The sequence below is a fragment of the Salmo salar genome, chromosome 07, assembly GCF_965601325.2.
Source record: "Salmo salar chromosome 07, fSalSal1, whole genome shotgun sequence".
Classification (NCBI taxonomy): domain Eukaryota; kingdom Metazoa; phylum Chordata; class Actinopteri; order Salmoniformes; family Salmonidae; genus Salmo; species Salmo salar.
Window position 1 is genome coordinate 74479876 of NC_138297.1, and position 25650 is coordinate 74505525.

At 47.4% G+C, this 25650-nt stretch overlaps 1 long non-coding RNA gene across 1 annotated transcript in view; it reads right to left on the reverse strand.

The window, feature by feature from the left end:
- Nucleotides 1-1045: 1045 nt before the first annotated feature.
- Nucleotides 1046-25650, reverse strand: part of LOC145880081 (uncharacterized) — a 78928-nt gene continuing 54323 nt past the window's right edge. The window contains exon 2 of the long non-coding RNA XR_014392975.1: nucleotides 1046-7075. This is a non-coding gene — a long non-coding RNA (uncharacterized LOC145880081). The remainder of the gene's footprint in view (nucleotides 7076-25650) is intronic.

A 25650-nucleotide genomic window follows, 5' to 3' on the forward strand; every position in this document is an offset into this window, starting at 1 on the left:
TAAATGTCGCCACCCAGAGGCAGCTGAGACACATGTCATTTATAATGTCAATGGCCTTATCTCAATTAGATTTTCTCCTGCATCCTCTGTCTCCTCCATCGTCTCTCTCCTCCATCCTCTCTCTCCTGCATCCTCTCTCCAGGGACGGGGAGAGAAGACAGGACGGAGGAGAAGGGACTGGGAGAGAAGACAGGACGGGAGGGGGGGCAGAGGAGAGGGGACGGGGGAGAGAAGACAGGACGGAGGGGACGGGGAGAGAAGGCAGGACGGAGGGAGGGGACAGGAGGGGGGGAGGGGGGGACAGGACGGAGGGAGGGGACAGAGGAGAGGGGACGGGGGAGAGAAGACAGGACGGAGGGGACGGGGAGAGAAGACAGGACGGAGGGAGGGGAGGAGAGGGGACGGGGGAGAGAAGACAGGACGGAGGGGACGGGGAGAGAAGACAGGACGGAGGGAGGGGGGGGACAGAGGAGAGGGGACAGGACGGAGGGAGGGGGGGGGCAGAGGAGAGGGGACAGGACGGAGGGGGGGGGACAGAGGAGAGGGGACAGGACGGGGGGGGGGGGACAGAGGAGAGGGGACAGGACGGAGGGAGGGGGGGGACAGATGAGAGGGGACAGGACGGAGGGAGGGGGGGGACAGAGGAGAGGGGACAGGACGGAGGGAGGGGGGGGACAGATGAGAGGGGACAGGAGGGAGGGGGAGAGAGGGGACAGGACGGAGGGAGGGGGGGGGCAGAGGAGAGGGGACAGAACGGAGAGGGGACAGGACGGAGGGGGGGGGGGGGGGGGCAGAGGAGAGGGGACAGGACGGAGGGGGGGACAGAGGAGAGGGGACAGGACGGAGGGGGGGGGGACAGAGGAGAGGGGACAGGACGGAGGGAGGGGGGGGGGACAGATGAGAGGGGACAGGAGGGAGGGGGAGAGAGGGGACAGGACGGAGGAGGGTGGGCGTAGGAGAAGGGACGGGGGACGGACTTTTTCCCAAATGAGAAAAGGCCAATGTCCATGTAGCAACATTCAACCATCAACAAAACAACTACATCTGGTTTTCAGTTTATTCCACAACTCTTATGATCTTCTGAAGATATCAACAATTAAACAAATATCATTTTCCAATAAAAACAACAATGTAACATTGTAAAGGGACGAGGTTTAAACTGAAACACTTAAACCAGTTAAACACACAGAGAAACACAACTTTTGGCTTCAAACCAATTTGGCAGCTTTGTTTTAGGAGGAACGTTTCAACAAAGGTACTGGATGGATGATGATCAAGCTTTTATCCCAATTGGCACCCTATTCCCTATATAGTGCACTACTTTTGACCAGAGCCCTACTGGTCAAAGTAAATCCCAGTGCACTGCATAGGGAATAGGGTGCCTTTAGGGATGTATGGTGACAGACATGACGTTAATCCACTCTCACAGACACACAGAGAGATGGGCTGAATACTCTACTAACGGACTGGGACAGGACGGCTGGCTGAATACTCTACTAACAGACTGGGACAGGACGGCTGGCTGAATACTCTACTAACGGACTGGGACAGGACGGCTGGCTGAATACTCTACTAACGGACTGGGTCAGGACGGCTGGCTGAATACTCTACTAACGGACTGGGACAGGACGGCTGGCTGAATACTCTACTAACAGACTGGGACAGGACGGCTGGCTGAATACTAAAGGATTGGGACAGGACGGCTGGCTGAATACTCTACTAACGGATTGGGACAGGACGGCTGGCTGAATACTCTACTAACGGATTGGGACAGGACGGCTGGCTGAATACTCTACTAACAGACTGGGACAGGACGGCTGGCTGAATACTCTACTAACAGACTGGGACAGGACGGCTGGCTGAATACTCTACTAACAGACTGGGACAGGACGGCTGGCTGAATACTCTACTAACAGACTGGGACAGGACGGCTGGCTGAATACTAAAGGATTGGGACAGGACGGCTGGCTGAATACTCTACTAACGGATTGGGACAGGACGGCTGGCTGAATACTCTACTAACGGACTGGGACAGGACGGCTGGCTGAATACTCTACTAACGGATTGGGACAGGACGGCTGGCTGAATACTCTACTAACGGACTGGGACAGGACAGCTGGCTGAATACTCTACTAACGGACTGGGACAGGACGGCTGGCTGAATACTCCACTAACGGATTGGGACAGGACGGCTGGCTGAATACTCTACTAACGGACTGGGACAGGACGGCTGGCTGAATACTAGCGGATTGGGACAGGGCGGCTGGCTGAATACTCTACTAACAGACTGGGACAGGACGGCTGGCTGAATACTTTACTAACGGACTGGGACAGGGCGGCTGGCAGAATACTAACGGATTGGGACAGGACGGCTGGCTGAATACTCTACTAACGGACTGGGACAGGACGGCTGGCTGAATACTCTACTAACGGACTGGGACAGGACGGCTGGCTGAATACTCTACTAACGGACTGGGACAGGACGGCTGGCTGAATACTCTACTAACGGACTGGGACAGGACGGCTGGCTGAATACTAAAGGATTGGGACAGGATGGCTGGCTGAATACTCTACTAACGGATTGGGACAGGACGGCTGGCTGAATACTCTACTAACGGATTGGGACAGGACGGCTGGCTGAATACTCTACTAACGGACTGGGACAGGACGGCTGGCTGAATACTCTACTAACGGACTGGGACAGGACGGCTGGCTGAATACTCTACTAACGGACTGGGACAGGACGGCTGGCTGAATACTCTACTAACGGACTGGGACAGGACGGCTGGCTGAATACTCTACTAACGGATTGGGACAGGACGGCTGGCTGAATACTCTACTAACAGACTGGGACAGGACGGCTGGCTGAATACTCTACTAACGGACTGGGACAGGACGGCTGGCTGAATACTCTACTAACGGATTGGGACAGGACGGCTGGCTGAATACTCTACTAACGGACTGGGACAGGACGGCTGGCTGAATACTCTACTAACGGACTGGGACAGGACGGCTGGCTGAATACTCTACTAACGGACTGGGACAGGACTGCTGGCTGAATACTTTACTAACGGATTGGGACAGGACGGCTGGCTGAATACTCTACTAACGGACTGGGACAGGACGGCTGGCTGAATACTTTACTAACGGATTGGGACAGGACGGCTGACTGAATACTCTACTAACGGACTGGGACAGGACGGCTGGCTGAATACTCTACTAACGGATTGGGACAGGACGGCTGGCTGAATACTCTACTAACGGACTGGGACAGGACGGCTGGCTGAATACTTTACTAACGGATTGGGACAGGACGGCTGGCTGAATACTCTACTAACGGACTGGGACAGGACGGCTGGCTGAATACTTTACTAACGGATTGGGACAGGACGGCTGGCTGAATACTCTACTAACGGACTGGGACAGGACGGCTGGCTGAATACTCTACTAACGGACTGGGACAGGACGGCTGGCTGAATACTCTACTAACGGATTGGGACAGGACGGCTGGCTGAATACTCTACTAACAGACTGGGACAGGACGGCTGGCTGAATACTCTACTAACGGACTGGGACAGGACGGCTGGCTGAATACTCTACTAACGGACTGGGACAGGACGGCTGGCTGAATACTTTACTAACGGACTGGGACAGGACGGCTGGCTGAATACTCTACTAACGGACTGGGACAGGACGGCTGGCTGAATACTCTACTAACGGATTGGGACAGGACGGCTGACTGGCTCACAGGGAGAACACTACCTCAGTGAAGGTCGGTGTTACACTTATGGAATTAAACTGAGAAGAGCCAAGCAAACGTTAACTCAGATACTATGAAGCACCCTGAAATACAATGTGTACCTTCATTTTGGAGGTGTTTGGGCATCTCTTCTCCCACCTACCCCTGACGTGTAACAATGGCATTATGGCTTACGAGATCATACACACTTATCATCTCTGGCCTGGGTGAGATGGTGAAGGACGAGGAGGGACCATATTCAATCAACCCTTCCACAGTAATATTTACTCAGTTACAATACACCATATATTTGTACTTTGTTTGTACTATGTTATTACTACATGTTGGTACCAACTACTGGAGCACAGAGAAGCCTGTACCTCTGAAGATATAGTACTGAGTAAATACTGCCTGCAGAGAAGCCTGTACCTCTGAAGAGTGATCTGACTGGGGTACAGTATGGAGTGATATGGACTATAATCTGACTGGGGTACAGTATGGAGTGATATGGACTATAATCTGACTGGGGTACAGTATGGAGTGATATGGACTATAATCTGACTGGGGTACAGTATGGAGTGATATGGACTATAATCTGACTGGGGTACAGTATGGAGTGATATGGACTATAATCTGACTGGGGTACAGTATGGAGTGATATGGACTATAATCTGACTGGGGTACAGTATGGAGTGATATGGACTATAATCTGACTGGGGTACAGTATGGAGTGATATGGACTATAATCTGACTGGGGTACAGTATGGAGTGATATGGACTATAATCTGACTAGGGTACAGTATGGAGTGATATGGACTATAATCTGACTGGGGTACAGTATGGAGTGATATGGACTATGGATTGCTAATTTAAGGGCATCGGTGGGATTACATCGCTAAGGAATAAGGCTGGATAACATCAGGCCCAGTCTGCAATGTACAAGGATAGCAGCTTAAATTATATTACAGGTATCACAACTCAACACTGCAGAAACAGGATCCAAACAGTCTACCTGTAAACCTTCCTTCGGATCAAAACACACACACACACACACACACACACACACACACACACACACACACACACACACACACACACCACATAATGCCTTGTTATGCAGGAATACGTACAGGATTACTTGATGCTTTGTAAGAAGAACAGGCCACAGGAAGTTAGAGAAGGGATAAATTACTCCTTCATATTTAAATCCCCTGACGTAGAAACAAACAGGTCCTCCATCGCCTTTTTTAAGGGAAATTACCAGAGGTGATAAAACATCACAAAAGTATTTCCTGTTAGGGACATTTCCTGTTAGGGACATTTCCTGTTAGGGACATGGGTGTGTTCCTGACCAGACAGTATGACCCTAACACCCCTTGACTTGACGTATATCTGAGATAGACTATAGCTTTTGGCCCTGATTTTATTTTACACCAGTCATATTTTTATATTTTATATTACAGTTGCTTTTTCTTTAACATGATCATTTTAGAAAAATATAAATCAGAAGATCAACAACAACAAAAAAATTTAAAAAATAAACTGCATTACAAAAAAAATAAACAAAATGTTCTATTTCCACGTGACAATTTTACACAGTGTTAGTATGGATGGACTGACTGGTATTGAACATAGAGCGATTCCTCCTTCCGATATGAAGCAAGTTTTTGTTGAAATGTTTCAAAACACACATGTTTAGGACTTCAGAATGATGATTCAAGGTGACATGATCCTGTTAAGAGTTGAGTGTTTCTCCCGAGAGAGAGAGAGAGAGAGAGAGAACGGTTTGATCCCAAGCCGTCAACAACAGCATATGGCAGTAGTGGTAGTCCTGTTGTCCACTAGGGGGCAGGACAGTACGGGAGATGTATCCAGTTGTCCACTAGGGGGCAGGACAGTACGGGAGATGTATCCAGTTGTCCACTAGGGGGCAGGACAGTACGGGAGATGTATCCAGTTGTCCACTAGGGGGCAGGACAGTACGGGAGATGTATCCAGTTGTCCACTAGGGGGCAGGACAGTACGGGAGATGTATCCAGTTGTCCACTAGGGGGCAGGACAGTACGGGAGATGTATCCAGTTGTCCACTAGGGGGCAGGACAGTACGGGAGATGTATCCAGTTGTCCACTAGGGGGCAGGACAGTACGGGAGATGTATCCAGTTGTCCACTAGGGGGCAGGACAGTACGGGAGATGTATCCAGTTGTCCACTAGGGGGCAGGACAGTACGGGAGATGTATCCTGTTGTCCACCAGGGGGCAGGACAGTACGGGAGATGTATCCAGTTGTCCACCAGGGGGCAGGACAGTACGGGAGATGTATCCAGTTGTCCACCAGGGGGCAGGACAGTACGGGAGATGTATCCTGTTGTCCATCAGGGGGCAGGACAGTGCGGGAGATATATCCAGTTGTCCACCAGAGGGCAGGACAGTACGGGAGATGTATCCAGTTGTCCACCAGGGGGCAGGACAGTACGGGAGATGTATCCAGTTGTCCACCAGGGGGCAGGACAGTACGGGAGATGTATCCTGTTGTCCACTAGAGGGCAGGACAGTACGGGAGATGTATCCTGTTGTCCACCAGGGGGCAGGACAGTACGGAAGATGTATCCAGTTGTCCACTAGAGGGCAGGACAGTACGGGAGATGTATCCTGTTGTCCACCAGGGGGCAGGACAGTACGGGAGATGTATCCAGTTGTCCACTAGGGGGCAGGACAGTACGGGAGATGTATCCTGTTGTCCACTAGAGGGCAGGACAGTACGGGAGATGTATCCTCTTGTCCACCAGGGGGCAGGACAGTACGGGAGATGTATCCTGTTGTCCACCAGGGGGCAGGACAGTACGGAAGATGTATCCAGTTGTCCACTAGAGGGCAGGACAGTACGGGAGATGCATCCAGTAGCAGAGCTCCAACCCAAAATTGGACAACAATCAGAAAACAAAAGCAAAATGGATGTGATGGAGTTGGTTAAAGGCACAGGTTTCCAGAAGGGTGGTGGTTGGGACAGCCATCTGTCTGTCTGTCCTGATCAGATCCTTAGGCCGTCTGTCTGTCTGTCCTGATCAGATCCTTAGGCCGTCTGTCTGTCTGTCTGTCCTGATCAGATCCTTAGGCCGTCCGTCTGTCTGTCTGTCCTGATCAGATCCTTGGGCCGTCCGTCTGTCTGTCTGTCCTGATCAGAAGGGTGGTGGTCGGGGCAGATCCTTGGGCCGTCCGTCCGTCTGTCTGTCTGTCCTGATCCAATACTGCTGTTGCAGAATACATGGTTGTCTTGTCTGTCCAGGTCGAGAGGAGCCTTCTTGGCATGTCCTGACGTGGGGATTCTGGGCTGCCTCTGTTAGGACAAGAGAGAGAGAGAGAAAGAGATGACTGATTATTATCTGATAGATGGTCAGACACTGTATATTTCACGCAGATATTGATTGTGTTCGTCTGCTGCAATAGCTTATCCATAACAAGGACCGACGAGTTGTTCATCCCGAGATTGTACCGTTGTGTAATACCTACATGTTTCAAGCAGACCACCGTAGTCCCTGTGCCCAAGAAAGCGAAGGTAACCTGCCTTAATGACTACCGCCTCGTAGCACTCACGTCTGTAGCCATGAAGTGCTTTGAAAGGCGGGTCATGGCTCACATCAATACCATCATCCCGGAAACCCTAGACCCACTTCAATTCGCACACCGCCCCAACAGATCCACAGATGACACAATCTCTATTGCCACTCCACACTGCCCTTTCCCTACCAGGACAAAAGGAACACCTATGTGAGAATACTATTCATTGACTACAGCTCAGCGTTCAACACCATAGTGCCCACAAAGCTCGTCACTAAGCTAAGGACCCTGGGACTAAACACCTCCCTCTGCAACTGGATCCCGGACTTCCTGACGGGCCGCCCCCAGATGGTGAGGGTAGGTAACAACACATCTGCCACGTTGATCCTCATCACGGGGGCCCCTCAGGGGTGCGTACTTAGTCCCCTCCTGTACTCCCTGTTCACCCACGACTGCGTGGCCAAGCATGACTCCCACACCATCATTAAGTTTGCTGACGACACAACAGTGGAAGGCCTGTTCACCGACAACGATGATACCAGCCTATAGGGAGGAGGTCAGAGACCTGGCCGGGTGGTGCCAGGAAAACAACCTCTCCCTCAACGTGATCAAGACAAACCAGGTGATTGTGGACTACAGGAAAAGGAGGGCCGAACACGCCCCCATTCACATCAACGAGGCTGTAGTGGAGCGGGTCGAGAGTTTCAAGTTCCTTGGCATCCACATCACCAACGAACTATCATGGTCCAAACACACCAAGACAGTCGTGAAGAGGGCATGACAAAACCTTTTCCCCCTCAAGAGACTGAAAAGATTTGGCATGGGTCCACAGATCCTCAAAAAGTTCTACAGCTGCACCATCGAGAGCATCCTGACTGGTTGCATCACCACCTGGTATGGCAACTGCTCTGCATCTGACCGTAAGGCGCTACAGAGGGTAGTGAGTACGGCCCAGTACATCACTGGGGCTAAGCTTCCTGCCATCCAGGACCTCTATACCAGGCGGTGTCAGAGGAAGGCCCTAAAAATTGTCAGAGACTCCAGCCACCCAAGTCATAGACTGTTCTCTCTGCTACCGCACGGCAAGCGGTACCGGAGCACCAAGTCTAGGTCCAAAAGGCTCCTTAACAGCTTCTACCCCCCAAGCCATAAGACTCCTGAACAGCTAATCAAATGGCCACCCAGACTATTTACATTGACCCCCCCCCCCTTCGTTTTTACACTGCTGATACCCGCTGTTTATTATCTATGCATAGTCACTTTACCTCTACCTACATGTACAGATTACCTCCACTAACCTGTACCCCCGCACATTGACTCTGTATCCCCTGTAAATAGCCTCTTTATTGTCATTTAATTTTTTTTTTTACTTTTGTTTATTTTGTAAATATATAAGTCTATTTTCTCAAACCTGCATTGTTGGTTAAGGGCTTGTAGGTAAGCATTTCATGGTAAGGCACCTACACCTGTTTTATCCGGCGAATGTGACAAATAACATTTGATTAGATTTGTACTGTGCCGTTAGTTGCCTGTCAGCTTGCATGATTCTTGCCCTTCTCCTCGGACCTCTCATCAACGAGCTGTTTTCACCCGCAGGACTGAGCAGACTGGATGTTTCTAGTTTGTCGCACCATTCTCAGTAAACCCTAGAAACGGAAGGCCGTTTCTGAGATAATGGCCGCTGAGTGTAAAAACAGTTGGGTAATGGGGGAGGGGTGATGGAGGGGAGGGGAGGGGTGATGGAGGGGTGATGGAGGGGAGGGGTGATGGAGGGGTGATGGAGGGGGGATGGAGGGGTGATGGAGGGGAGGGGTGATGGAGTGGTGTTGGAGGGGATGGGTGATGGAGGGGTGATGGAGGGGAGGGGTGATGGAGGGGTGACGGAGGGGAGGGGAAGTGTGAGGAATGGGGGTGATGGAGGGAGGGAGGGGTGATGGAGGGGAGGAGAAGTGTGAGGAATGGGGGGTGATGGAGGGAGGGGTGATGGAGGGGAGGGGTGATGGAGGGGAGGGGAAGTGTGAGAATGGGGGGTGATGGAGGGAGGGAGGGGTGATGGTGAGGTGGTGGGGAAGGGGATGTAGTGCTGCAGCTGGGGCCAGACAGTGGCACACTAGCACCAGCCCTGTATCATCCCAGCCCTAGTCTAGCCCCACCCCTATACCCCAGCCCTAGGATAACCCCAGCCCTATACCCCACCCCTATACCCCAGGCCTAGGATCACCCCAGCCTTATACCCCAGCCCTATGATAGCCCCAGCCCTATACCCAACCCCTATACCCCAGCCCTAGGATATCCCCAGCCCTATACCCCAGCCCTAGGATAGCCCCAGCCCTATACCCCAGCCCTATACCCCACCCCTATACCCCAGCCCTAGGATAACCCCAGCCCTATACCCCAGCCCTATACCCCAGCCCTAGGATAGCCCCAGCCCTAGGATAGCCCCAGCCCTATACCCCAGCCCTATACCCCAGCCCTAGGATAGCCCCAGCCCTATACCCCAGCCCTATACCCCACCCCTATACCCCAGCCCTAGGATAACCCCAGCCCTATACCCCAGCCCTATACCCCAGCCCTAGGATAGCCCCAGCCCTAGGATAGCCCCAGCCCTAGGATAGCCCCAGCCCTATACCCCAGCCCTATACCCTAGCTCTATACCCCAGCCCTATACCCTAGCTCTATACCCCAGCCCTATACCCCAGCCCTAGGATAGCCCCAGCCCTATACCCCAGCCCTATACCCCAGCCCTATGATAACCCCAGCCCTAGGATAGCCCCAGCCCTATACCCCAGCCCTATACCCCAGCCCTATACCCCAGCCCTATACCCCAGCCCTAGGATACCCCAGCCCTCCCCAGCCCTATACCCCAGCCCTATACCCTAGCTCTATACCCCAGCCCTATACCCCAGCCCTATACCCCAGCCCTATAACCCCAGCCCTAGGATAGCCCCAGCCCTATACCCCAGCCCTATACCCCAGCCCTATACCCCAGCCCTATACCCCAGCCCTAGGATAACCCCAGCCCTATACCCCAGCCCTATACCCCACCCCTATACCCCAGCCCTAGGATATCCCCAGCCCTATACCCCAGCCCTATACCCCAGCCCTAGGATAGCCCCAGCCCTAGGATAGCCCCAGCTCTAGGATAGCCCCAGCCCTATACCCCAGCCCTATACCCTAGCTCTATACCCCAGCCCTATACCCTAGCTCTATACCCCAGCCCTATACCCCAGCCCTAGGATAGCCCCAGCCCTATACCCCAGCCCTATACCCCAGCCCTATGATAACCCCAGCCCTAGGATAGCCCCAGCCCTATACCCCAGCCCTATACCCCAGCCCTATACCCCAGCCCTATACCCCAGCCCTAGGATAACCCCAGCCCTATACCCTAGCTCTATACCCCAGCCCTATACCCTAGCTCTATACCCCAGCCCTATACCCCAGCCCTATACCCCAGCCCTATGATAACCCCAGCCCTAGGATAACCCCTGCCCTAGGATAGCCCCAGCCCTATACCCCAGCCCTATACCCCAGCCCTAGGATAACCCCAGCCCTATACCCCAGCCCTATACCCCACCCCTATACCCCAGCCCTAGGATAACCCCAGCCCTATACCCCAGTCCTATACCCCAGCCCTATACCCCAGCCCTATACCCCAGTCCTATACCCCAGCCCTATACCCCAGCCCTATACCCCAGCCCTATACCCCAGCCCTATGATAACCCCAGCCCTAGGATAGCCCCAGCCCTATACCCCAGCCCTATACCCCAGCCCTATAATAGCCCCAGTCCTATACCCCAGCCCTATACCCCAGTCCTATACCCCAGCCCAATCTCCTGTAGTTATGAATGAGTCATTGAGTAGGATCAGTCCAATCCATTGCAGAGCATCATATGCATCGGATCCCGGGATCAAATCAGTCCACCATGCAGGACAAGGCTCTGCTGTCCTCTCTCCCCTAAAAGCACTTGGCCATAAATCCCCTCCCCACACAGCGAAACAAAAGCTTCCTACATGTTAGCTCCTTTATGTCCGGGGGTGTGTGTGTGTGTGTGTGTGTGTGTGTGTGTGTGTGTGTGTGTGTGTGTGTGTGTGTGTGTGTGTGTGTGTGTGTGTGTGTGTGTGTGTCTTGCTGTGACCTCCAACCTCTACACTCTTCCCTCCTTATTTACAGCTAGAAGTCCCAGGAGCACAACACTAGAGATCTGCGTCCCAAATGACACCCTATAGGATCTGGTCAAAAGTAGTGCACTACATAGGGAATAGGGTGCCATAGGGATCTGGTCTAAAGTAGTGCGCTACATAGGGAATAGGGTGCCATAGGGCTCTGGTCAAAAGTAGTGCACTATATATAGGGAATAGGGTGCCATAGGGCTCTGGTCTAAAGTAGTGCACTACATAGGGAATAGGGCTCTGGTCTAAAGTAGTGCACTACATAGGGAATAGGTCTCTGCGTCTAAAGTAGTGCACTACATAGGGAATAGGGCTCTGGTCTACAATAGTGCACTATATAGGGAATAGGGCTCTGGTCTAAAGTAGTGCACTACATAGGGAATAGGGTGCCGTTTGGGAGACAAACCCAGGGCCTTTAGAGCCCCATCTGGTCTGGGATGATGAGAACGTCTAACCCCTTGGAGCAGAGAGAGGAAGAGGAGGGAGCTGTGTGATGAATCTCATCTCTATCATTCCTTCTGTTCTCTCTCTCTCTCTCCTCTTCTCCTCTCTTCTCTCAGGTCAGTGAGCCAGGAGAAAGCAGAGACCTGACTCTGTCACATCTCTTTAGAGTGATGAATGACGCTCTTAGCCTGCCATTAGCTTTGTTATTATTTCCTGTATTTAGCCTGCCATTAGCTTTGTTATTATTTCCTGTATTTAGCCTGCCATTAGCTTTGTTATTATTTCCTGTATTTAGCCTGCCATTAGCTTTGTTATTATTTCCTGTATTTAGCCTGCCGTTAGCTTTGTTATTATTTCCTGTATTTAGCCTGCCATTAGCTTTGTTATTATTTCCTGTATTTAGCCTGCCATTAGCTTTGTTATTATTTCCTGTATTTAGCCTGCCATTAGCTTTGTTATTATTTCCTGTATTTAGCCTGCCATTAGCTTTGTTATTATTTCCTGTATTTAGCCTGCCATTAGCTTTGTTATTATTTCCTGTATTTAGCCTGCCATTAGCTTTGTTATTATTTCCTGTATTTAGCCTGCCATTAGCTTTGTTATTATTTCCTGTATTTAGCCTGCCGTTAGCTTTGTTATTATTTCCTGTATTTAGCCTGCCATTAGCTTTGTTATTATTTCCTGTATTTAGCCTGCCAGTTAGCTTTGTTATTATTTCCTGTATTTAGCCTGCCATTAGCTTTGTTATTATTTCCTGTATTTAGCCTGCCATTAGCTTTGTTATTATTTCCTGTATTTAGCCTGCCATTAGCTTTGTTATTATTTCCTGTATTTAGCCTGCCATTAGCTTTGTTATTATTTCCTGTATTTAGCCTGCCATTAGCTTTGTTATTATTTCCTGTATTTAGCCTGCCATTAGCTTTATTATATTTATTATATTTCCAGCAGCTCTAGAGACATGTTAATAAGACTACTAGTACTCAGACCCTCAGCAGCAGCTCTAGAGACATGTTAAGACTACTAGTACTCAGGTCCTCAGCAGCAGGACTAGAGACAACAACACAGTACACCTTGTTGTAATAAAGATATATAGAAACTGTAAGTTGACCCGCGGTGGCCGCTGAAAATATGTCATACCAGTTATATTGTAGTTATATTGTAGTCCTCTGTCTGTCTGTCTGTCTGTCTGTCTGTCTGTCTGTCTGTCTGTCTGTCTGTCTGTCTGTCTGTCTGTCTGTCTGTCTGTCTGTCTGTCTGTCTGTCTGTCTGTCTGTCTGTCTGCCTGCCTGCCTGCCTGCCTGCCCGCCTACCTATCCCCATTGATCTCTCTCTGAGAGTAACAGTGTTGGTTCTGCCTTGTCTCTCTTTCTGCTACATTCACCTCTTCCTGCTCCCTCCCTCTCTCCCCCTCCCTCCCTCTCCCCCTCCCCCCCCACTCTCTCTCTGACTGTTGTCTCTTCCGACGGTTCGGTGTAGTGAAGCGAGTACCACTTGGCCCAGTTTCCTGAGTGTGCCGCTGGGCTGCGCGGCATGTGATGAATTTCCCTTGACAAAAACACACACACACACACACACACACACACACACCACACACAGGGAGGAAGAGCAGCGGGTGGGTATAACCATCGCAGGGGTGATAGGGGAAAGGGACTCCCCAACACACAGACTGGGTTGGCCCTTCATCTAGACATTAACTAACAGTAATGCTGGCCCTTCATATAGACATTAACTAACAGTAATGCTGGCCCTTCATATAGACATTAACTAACAGTAATGCTGGCCCTTCATATAGACATTAACTAACAGTAATGCTGGCCCTTCATATAGACATTAACTAACAGTAATGCTGGCCCTTCATCTAGACATTAACTAACAGTAATGCTGGCCCTTCATATAGACATTAACTAACAGTAATGCTGGCCCTTCATATAGACATTAACTAACCAGTAATGCTGGCCCTTCATCTAGACATTAACTAACCAGTAATGCTGGCCCTTCATGTAGACATTAACTAACAGTAATGCTGGCCCTTCATATAGACATTAACTAACCAGTAATGCTGGCCCTTCATATAGACATTAACTAACAGTAATGCTGGCCCTTCATATAGACATTAACTAACAGTAATGCTGGCCCTTCATATAGACATTAACTAACCAGTAATGCTGGCCCTTCATATAGACATTAACTAACAGTAATGCTGGCCCCTCATATAGACATTACCTAACAGTAATGCTGGCCCTTCATATAGACATTAACTAACCAGTAATGCTGGCCCTTCATGTAGACATTAACTAACAGTAATGCTGGCCCTTCATATAGACATTAACTAACCAGTAATGCTGGCCCTTCATCTCAACATTAACTAACAGTAATGCTGGCCCTTCATATAGACATTAACTAACAGTAATGCTGGCCCTTCATATAGACATTAACTAACAGTAATGCTGGCCCTTCATATAGACATTAACTAACCAGTAATGCTGGCCCTTCATATAGACATTAACTAACAGTAATGCTGGCCCTTCATATAGACATTAACTAACAGTAATGCTGGCCCTTCATATAGACATTAACTAACCAGTAATGCTGGCCCTTCATCTAGACATTAACTAACAGTAATGCTGGCCCTTCATATAGACATTAACTAACCAGTAATGCTGGCCCTTCATATAGACATTAACTAACAGTAATGCTGGCCCCTCATATAGACATTACCTAACAGTAATGCTGGCCCTTCATATAGACATTAACTAACAGTAATGCTGGCCCTTCATATAGACATTAACTAATAGTAATGCTGGCCCTTCATATAGACATTAACTAATAGTAATGCTGGCCCTTCATATAGACATTAACTAACAGTAATGCTGGCCCTTCATATAGACATTAACTAATAGTAATGCTGGCCCTTCATATAGACATTAACTAACAGTAATGCTGGCCCTTCATCTAGACATTAACTAACAGTAATGCTGGCCCTTCATATAGACATTAACTAACCAGTAATGCTGGCCCTTCATATAGACATTAACTAACAGTAATGCTGGCCCTTCATATAGACATTAACTAACAGTAATGCTGGCCCTTCATATAGACATTAACTAACAGTAATGCTGGCCCTTCATATAGACATTAACTAACAGTAATGCTGGCCCTTCATATAGACATTAACTAACCAGTAATGCTGGCCCTTCATATAGACATTAACTAACAGTAATGCTGGCCCTTCATATAGACATTAACTAACAGTAATGCTGGCCCTTCATATAGACATTAACTAACAGTAATGCTGGCCCTTCATATAGACATTAACTAACAGTAATGCTGGCCCTTCATATAGACATTAACTAACAGTAATGCTGGCCCTTCATATAGACATTAACTAACAGTAATGCTGGCCCTTCATATAGACATTAACTAACAGTAATGCTGGCCCTTCATATAGACATTAACTAACAGTAATGCTGGCCCTTCATATAGACATTAACTAACAGTAGAGGGCGATAGCCGCGTAGCATTTCTCCACGTCATTGTTTTCTCTCCTAAATATCTTTCTTCTTCTCTGCTTGACTGGAGTCAGTTTGGTTTGTTTACTCCATTCAGAATGGTTGTCTGGTAAAAACTGGAGAAAGAACAACTACGTTATGACTGTTTAGTTTAGGATGTTTCTAGAAAAGCCACTGTCGGGGATGGGGAGGGATGGCGCTTTTCTGGAGTAGAAACATCTATATGAGGTGGAAAATATCCCTGGCTGTAGTCTCCTGTCCTGTTTATTACACCCTGCTGTAGTCTCCTGTCCCTGTTCATTACACCCTGCTGTAGTCTCCTGTTCATTACACCCTGCTGTAGTCTCCTGTCCTGTTTATTACACCCTGCTGTAGTCTCCTGTTCATTACACCCTGCTGTAGTCTCCTGTCCTGTTCATTACACCCTGCTGTAGTCTCCTGTCCTGTTTATTACACCCTGCTGTAGTCTCCTGTCCTGTTCATTACACCCTGCTGTAGTCTCCTGTCCTGTTTATTACACCCTGCTGTAGTCTCCTGTCCTGTTTATTACACCCTGCTGTAGTCTCCTGTTCATTACACCCTGCTGTAGTCTCCTGTTCATTACACCCTGCTGTAGTCTCCTGTCCTGTTTATTACACCCTGCTGTAGTCTCCTGTCCTGTTTATTACACCCTGCTGTAGTCTCCTGTCCTGTTTATTACACCCTGCTGTAGTCTCCTGTTCATTACACCCTGCTGTAGTCTCCTGTCCTGTTCATTACACCCTGCTGTAGTCTCCTGTTTATTACACCCTGCTGTAGTCTCCTGTCCTGTTCATTACACCCTGCTGTAGTCTCCTGTCCTGTTCATTACACCCTGCTGTAGTCTCCTGTCCTGTTCATTACACCCTGCTGTAGTCTCCTGTCCTGTTTATTACACCCTGCTGTAGTCTCCTGTCCTGTTCATTACACCCTGCTGTAGTCTCCTGTCCTGTTTATTACACCCTGCTGTAGTCTCCTGTTCATTACACCCTGCTGTAGTCTCCTGTTCATTACACCCTGCTGTAGTCTCCTGTCCTGTTCATTACACCCTGCTGTAGTCTCCTGTCCTGTTCATTACACCCTGCTGTAGTCTCCTGTCCTGTTTATTACACCCTGCTGTAGTCTCCTGTCCTGTTCATTACACCCTGCTGTAGTCTCCTGTCCTGTTCATTACACCCTGCTGTAGTCTCCTGTCCTGTTCATTACACCCTGCTGTAGTCTCCTGTCCTGTTCATTACACCCTGCTGTAGTCTCCTGTCCTGTTCATTACACCCTGCTGTAGTCTCCTGTCCTGTTCATTACACCCTGCTGTAGTCTCCTGTCCTGTTCATTACACCCTGCTGTAGTCTCCTGTCCTGTTTATTACACCCTGCTGTAGTCTCCTGTCCTGTTCATTACACCCTGCTGTAGTCTCCTGTCCTGTTCATTACACCCTGCTGTAGTCTCCTGTCCTGTTCATTACACCCTGCTGTAGTCTCCTGTTCATTACACCCTGCTGTAGTCTCCTGTCCTGTTCATTACACCCTGCTGTAGTCTCCTGTCCTGTTCATTACACCCTGCTGTAGTCTCCTGTCCTGTTCATTACACCCTGCTGTAGTCTCCTGTCCTGTTTATTACACCCTGCTGTAGTCTCCTGTCCTGTTCATTACACCCTGCTGTAGTCTCCTGTCCTGTTCATTACACCCTGCTGTAGTCTCCTGTCCTGTTCATTACACCCTGCTGTAGTCTCCTGTCCTGTTCATTACACCCTGCTGTAGTCTCCTGTCCTGTTCATTACACCCTGCTGTAGTCTCCTGTCCTGTTCATTACACCCTGCTGTAGTCTCCTGTCCTGTTCATTACACCCTGCTGTAGTCTCCTGTCCTGTTTATTACACCCTGCTGTAGTCTCCTGTCCTGTTTATTACACCCTGCTGTAGTCTCCTGTTTATTACACCCTGCTGTAGTCTCCTGTCCTGTTCATTACACCCTGCTGTAGTCTCCTGTTCATTACACCCTGCTGTAGTCTCCTGTTTATTACACCCTGCTGTAGTCTCCTGTCCTGTTTATTACACCCTGCTGTAGTCTCCTGTCCTGTTTATTACACCCTGCTGTAGTCTCCTGTTCATTACACCCTGCTGTAGTCTCCTGTTCATTACACCCTGCTGTAGTCTCCTGTCCTGTTTATTACACCCTGCTGTAGTCTCCTGTTCATTACACCCTGCTGTAGTCTCCTGTCCTGTTCATTACACCCTGCTGTAGTCTCCTGTTCATTACACCCTGCTGTAGTCTCCTGTCCTGTTTATTACACCCTGCTGTAGTCTCCTGTCCTGTTCATTACACCCTGCTGTAGTCTCCTGTCCTGTTTATTACACCCTGCTGTAGTCTCCTGTCCTGTTCATTACACCCTGCTGTAGTCTCCTGTCCTGTTTATTACACCCTGCTGTAGTCTCCTGTTCATTACACCCTGCTGTAGTCTCCTGTCCTGTTTATTACACCCTGCTGTAGTCTCCTGTCCTGTTCATTACACCCTGCTGTAGTCTCCTGTCCTGTTCATTACACCCTGCTGTAGTCTCCTGTCCTGTTCATTACACCCTGCTGTAGTCTCCTGTCCTGTTCATTACACCCTGCTGTAGTCTCCTGTCCTGTTCATTACACCCTGCTGTAGTCTCCTGTCCTGTTCATTACACCCTGCTGTAGTCTCCTGTCCTGTTCATTACACCCTGCTGTAGTCTCCTGTCCTGTTTCATTACACCCTGCTGTAGTCTCCTGTCCTGTTCATTACACCCTGCTGTAGTCTCCTGTCCTGTTCATTACACCCTGCTGTAGTCTCCTGTCCTGTTTATTACACCCTGCTGTAGTCTCCTGTCCTGTTTATTACACCCTGCTGTAGTCTCCTGTCCTGTTCATTACACCCTGCTGTAGTCTCCTGTCCTGTTATTACACCCTGCTGTAGTCTCCTGTCCTGTTCATTACACCCTGCTGTAGTCTCCTGTCCTGTTCTATTACACCCTGCTGTAGTCTCCTGTCCTGTTTATTACACCCTGCTGTAGTCTCCTGTCCTGTTCATTACACCCTGCTGTAGTCTCCTGTCCTGTTCATTACACCCTGCTGTATTCAGACGCTGTCATTTTGTTTTAACAGATGTCCACGTCTTCACAAAGAGAAGGGGAATGATAATGCCTGAATCTCAAATGGCACCCTATTCCCTATATAGTGCACTACTTTAGACCAGAGCCCTATTCCCTATATAGTGCACTACTTTAGACCAGGGCCCTATTCCCTATATAGTGCACTACTTTAGACCAGAGCCCTATTCCCTATATAGTGCACTACTATAGACCAGAGCCCTATTCCCTATATAGTGCACTACTTTAGACCAGAGCCCTATTCCCTATATAGTGCACTACTTTAGACCAGAGCCCTATACCCTATATAGTGCACTACTATAGACCAGAGCCCTATTCCCTATATAGTGCACTACTTTAGACCAGAGCCCTATTCCCTATATATAGTGCACTAATTTAGACCAGAGCCCTTTTGGGAATAGGGTGCCATTTGGGACTTAGCCGATGTTCCACATGACTTCATCCTCCTCCCCCTCTCAGTCTGCTCGTCATCGTCAAGCTCCAGCCTGTCACTGGAACATTCTGGAAGACCCCCTCTCTCTCTCTCTCTCTCTCTCTCTCTCTCCTCTCTCTCTCTCTCTCTCTCTCTCTCTCTCTCTCTCTCTCTCTCTCTCTCTCTCTCTCTCTCTCTCTCTCTCTCTCCTCTCTGAGCTGTCTATTTTAAGATGAAGTCGTCAGTATTTAGGCACTGTGGTGATCCGGGACCTTTTCCCTTCTGGACACTCATTTAAACATTAATGTAACATACATTGAATGATGCGAAGGTGCAGTTTTATGCTACAACTGTGTGTCCAGCCGAGATGTAGAATCCAGCCCCATAGGGATGACACACGTGTTTACAGACATGCCTCAGACATACGTGTGTAGATTGATATATACTGTAAACACTACGAATCGTTATTAGTGTATGAAACGATGAGTTGAAGAGCTGTGATGTGATGACGGCTGCTTCATTTACTACATCCTGCAGCAGGTAGCCTAGTGGTTAGAGCGTTGGGCCAGTAACCAGCAGGTAGTCTAGTGGTTAGAGCGTTGGGCCAGTAACCAGCAGGTAGTCTAGTGGTTAGAGCGTTGGGCCAGTAACCAGCAGGTAGCCTAGTGGTTAGAGCGTTGGGCCAGTAACCAGCAGGTAGTCTAGTGGTTAGAGCGTTGGGCCAGTAACCAGCAGGTAGCCTAGTGGTTAGAGCGTTGGGTCAGTAACCAGCAGGTAGTCTAGTGGTTAGAGCGTTGGGTCAGTAACCAGCAGGTAGCCTAGTGGTTAGAGCGTTGGGCCAGTAACCAGCAGGTAGCCTAGTGGTTAGAGCGTTGGGCCAGTAACCAGCAGGTAGTCTAGTGGTTAGAGCGTTGGGCCAGTAACCAGCAGGTAGCCTAGTGGTTAGAGCGTTGGGCCAGTAACCAGCAGGTAGTCTAGTGGTTAGAGCGTTGGGCCAGTAACCAGCAGGTAGTCTAGTGGTTAGAGCGTTGGGCCAGTAACCAGCAGGTAGCCTAGTGGTTAGAGCGTTAAGCCAGTAACCAGCAGGTAGCCTAGTGGTTAGAGCGTTGGGCCAGTAACCAGCAGGTAGCCTAGTGGTTAGAGCGTTGGGCCAGTAACCAGCAGGTAGTCTAGTGGTTAGAGCGTTGGGCCAGTAACCAGCAGGTAGCCTAGTGGTTAGAGCGTTGGGCCAGTAACCAGCAGGTAGTCTAGTGGTTAGAGCGTTGGGCCAGTAACCAGCAGGTAGTCTAGTGGTTAGAGCGTTAAGCCAGTAACCAGCAGGTAGCCTAGTGGTTAGAGCGTTGGGCCAGTAACCAGCAGGTAGCCTAGTGGTTAGAGCGTTGGGCCAGTAACCAGCAGGTAGCCTAGTGGTTAGAGCGTTGGGCCAGTAACCAGCAGGCAGCCTAGTGGTTAGAGCATTGGGCCAGTAACCAGCAGGCAGCCTAGTGGTTAGAGCGTTGGGCCAGTAACCAGCAGGTAGTCTAGTTGTTAGAGCGTTGGGCCAGTAACCAGCAGGTAGCCTAGTGGTTAGAGCGTTGGGCCAGTAACCAGCAGGTAGCCTAGTGGTTAGAGCGTTGGGCAAGTAACCAGCAGGTAGTCTAGTGGTTAGAGCGTTGGGCCAGTAACCAGCAGGTAGTCTAGTGGTTAGAGCATTGGGCCAGTAAATAGCAGGTAGCCTAGTGGTTAGAGTGTTGGGCCAGTAACCAGCAGGTAGCCTAGTGGTTAGAGCGTTGGGCCAGTAACCAGCAGGTAGTCTAGTGGTTAGAGCGTTGGGCCAGTAACCAGCAGGTAGCCTAGTGGTTAGAGCGTTGGGCCAGTAACCAGCAGGTAGCCTAGTGGTTAGAGCGTTGGGCCAGTAACCAGCAGGTAGTCTAGTGGTTAGAGCGTTGGGCCAGTAACCAGCAGGTAGTCTAGTGGTTAGAGCATTGGGCCAGTAACCAGCAGGTAGCCTACTTGTTAGAGCGTTGGGCCAGTAACCAGCAGGTAGTCTAGTGGTTAGAGCGTTGGGCCAGTAACCAGCAGGTAGTCTAGTGGTTAGAGCGTTGGGCCAGTAACCAGCAGGTAGTCTAGTGGTTAGAGCGTTGGGCCAGTAACCAGCAGGTAGCCTAGTGGTTAGAGCGTTGGGCCAGTAACCAGCAGGTAGCCTAGTGGTTAGAGCGTTGGGCCAGTAACCAGCAGGTAGCCTAGTGGTTAGAGCGTTGGGCCAGTAACCAGCAGATAGTCTAGTGGTTAGAGCGTTGGGCCAGTAACCAGCAGGTAGCCTAGTGGTTAGAGCGTTGGGCCAGTAACCAGCAGGTAGCCTAGTGGTTAGAGCGTTGGGCCAGTAACCAGCAGGTAGTCTAGTGGTTAGAGCGTTGGGCCAGTAACCAGCATGTAGCCTAGTGGTTAGAGCGTTGGGCCAGTAACCAGCAGGTAACCTAGTGATTAGAGCGTTGGGTCAGTAACCAGCAGGTAGCCTAGTGGTTAGAGCGTTGGGCCAGTAACCAGCAGGTAGCCTAGTGGTTAGAGCGTTGGGCCAGTAACCAGCAGGTAGCCTAGTGGTTAGAGCGTTGGGCCAGTAACCAGCAGGTAACCTAGTGGTTAGAGCGTTGGGCCAGTAACCAGCAGGTAGCCTAGTGGTTAGAGCGTTGGGCCAGTAACCAGCAGGTAGCCTAGTGGTTAGAGCGTTGGGCCAGTAACCAGCAGGTAGCCTAGTGGTTAGAGCGTTGGGCCAGTAACCAGCAGGTAACCTAGTGGTTAGAGCGTTGGGCCAGTAACCAGCAGGTAGCCTAGTGGTTAGAGCGTTGGGCCAGTAACCAGCAGGTAGTCTAGTGGTTAGAGCATTGGGCCAGTAACCCTTAAAGGTTGCTAGATTGAATCCCCCGAGCTGACAAGGTAAATAAAATCTGTCGTTCTGCCCCTGAACAAGACAGTTAACCCACTGTTCCCCAGTAGACCGTCATTGAAAATAAGAATTTGTCGTTAACTGACTTGCCTTGTTAAATAAATAAAATATATATTTTATTAAAAACATCTGACCAGGACTGTATTCCTAATGGCACCACTATAGTAGTGCACTACTGAGCCCTGGTCTATTCTAGTGCACTGCTGAGCCGTGGTCTATACTAGTGCACTATAGTAGTGCACTAGGTAGGGAATAGGGTGTCATTTGGGGATGCATACCATCTCTCTGATGAAGTGTCTTTCAGTGGGTGTGATCTAAGTCTCTGAAGCCAGTGTGTTGGAACAGGTTGCTTTAGCAATGATAATACCAGGCAAGTATTGAGGAGTATTCCAGTATTCACTGGAAACATCATAATACTCTATGTATTCACTGGAAACATCATAATACTCTATGTATTCACTGGAAACACATCATAATACTCTATGTATTCACTGGAAACACATCATAATACTCTATGTATTCACTGGAAACACACCATAATACTCTATGTATTCACTGGAAACACATCATAATACTCTATGTATTCACTGGAAACACATCATAATACTCTATGTATTCACTGGAAACATCATAATACTCTATGTATTCACTGGAAACACCATAATACTCTATGTATTCACTGGAAACACACATCATAATACTCTATGTATTCACTGGAAACATCATAATACTCTATGTATTCACTGGAAACACATCATAATACTCTATGTATTCACTGGAAACACATACCATAATACTCTATGTATTCACTGGAAACACATACCATAATACTCTATGTATTCACTGGAAACACATCATAATACTCTATGTATTCACTGGAAACACACCATAATACTCTATGTATTCACTGGAAAACACACATCATAATACTCTATGTATTCACTGGAAACACACATCATAATACTCTATGTATTCACTGGAAACACATCATAATACTCTATGTATTCACTGGAAACACATACCATAATACTCTATGTATTCACTGGAAACACATCATAATACTCTATGTATTCACTGGAAACACATCATAATACTCTATGTATTCACTGGAAACACACATCATAATACTCTATGTATTCACTGGAAACACACATCATAATACTCTATGTATTCACTGGAAACACATCATAATACTCTATGTATTCACTGGAAACACACATCATAATACTCTATGTATTCACTGGAAACACACATCATAATACTCTATGTATTCACTGGAAACACATCATAATACTCTATGTATTCACTGGAAACATCATAATACTCTATGTATTCACTGGAAACACATACCATAATACTCTATGTATTCACTGGAAACACATCATAATACTCTATGTATTCACTGGAAACACATCATAATACTCTATGTATTCACTGGAAACATCATAATACTCTATGTATTCACTGGAAACACACCATAATACTCTATGTATTCACTGGAAACACATCATAATACTCTATGTATTCACTGGAAACACATCATAATACTCTATGTATTCACTGGAAACATCATAATACTCTATGTATTCACTGGAAACATCATAATACTCTATGTATTCACTGGAAACACACATCATAATACTCTATGTATTCACTGGAAACACATCATAATACTCTATGTATTCACTGGAAACACATCATAATACTCTATGTATTCACTGGAAACACATCATAATACTCTATGTATTCACTGGAAACACATACCATAATACTCTATGTATTCACTGGAAACACACATCATAATACTCTATGTATTCACTGGAAACATCATAATACTCTATGTATTCACTGGAAACACATCATAATACTCTATGTATTCACTGGAAACACATACCATAATACTCTATGTATTCACTGGAAACACATACCATAATACTCTATGTATTCACTGGAAACACATCATAATACTCTATGTATTCACTGGAAACACACCATAATACTCTATGTATTCACTGGAAAACACACATCATAATACTCTATGTATTCACTGGAAACACACATCATAATACTCTATGTATTCACTGGAAACACACATCATAATACTCTATGTATTTACTGGAAACACATACCATAATACTCTATGTATTCACTGGAAACACATCATAATACTCTGTGTATTCACTGGAAAACACACATCATAATACTCTATGTATTCACTGGAAACACACATCATAATACTCTATGTATTCACTGGAAACACACATCATAATACTCTATGTATTTACTGGAAACACATACCATAATACTCTATGTATTCACTGGAAACACATCATAATACTCTGTGTATTCACTGGAAAACACACATCATAATACTCTATGTATTCACTGGAACCATCATAATACTCTATGTATTCACTGGAAACATCATAATACTCTATGTATTCACTGGAAACACATACCATAATACTCTATGTATTCACTGGAAACACACATCATAATACTCTATGTATTCACTGGAAACACACATCATAATACTCTATGTATTCACTGGAAACACATCATAATACTCTATGTATTCACTGGAAACACATCATAATACTCTATGTATTCACTGGAAACACCATAATCTCTATGTATTCACTGGAAACACATAATACTCTATGTATTCACTGGAAACACACATCATAATGACTCTATGTATTCACTGGAAACACATCATAATACTCTATGTATTCACTGGAAACACACATCATAATACTCTATGTATTCACTGGAAACACATACCATAATACTCTATGTATTCACTGGAAACACATCATAATACTCTATGTATTCACTGGAAACACATACCATAATACTCTATGTATTCACTGGAAAACACACATCATAATACTCTATGTATTCACTGGAAACACACATCATAATACTCTATGTATTCACTGGAAACACACATCATAATACTCTATGTATTCACTGGAAACACATACCATAATACTCTATGTATTCACTGGAAACACATCATAATACTCTGTGTATTCACTGGAAAACACACATCATAATACTCTATGTATTCACTGGAAACACACATCATAATACTCTATGTATTCACTGGAAACACACATCATAATACTCTATGTATTTACTGGAAACACATACCATAATACTCTATGTATTCACTGGAAACACATCATAATACTCTGTGTATTCACTGGAAAACACACATCATAATACTCTATGTATTCACTGGAACACATCATAATACTCTATGTATTCACTGGAAACACACATCATAATACTCTATGTATTCACTGGAAACACATCATCCATAATACTCTATGTATTCACTGGAAACACACATCATAATACTCTATGTATTCACTGGAAACACACATCATAATACTCTATGTATTCACTGGAAACACACATCATAATACTCTATGTATTCACTGGAAACACATCATAATACTCTATGTATTCACTGGAAACACACTACCATAATACTCTATGTATTCACTGGAAACACATACCATAATACTCTATGTATTCACTGGAAACACATCATAATACTCTATGTATTCACTGGAAACATCATAATACTCTATGTATTCACTGGAAACACACCATAATACTCTATGTATTCACTGGAAACACATCATAATACTCTATGTATTCACTGGAAACACATCATAATACTCTATGTATTCACTGGAAACATCATAATACTCTATGTATTCACTGGAAACACCATAATA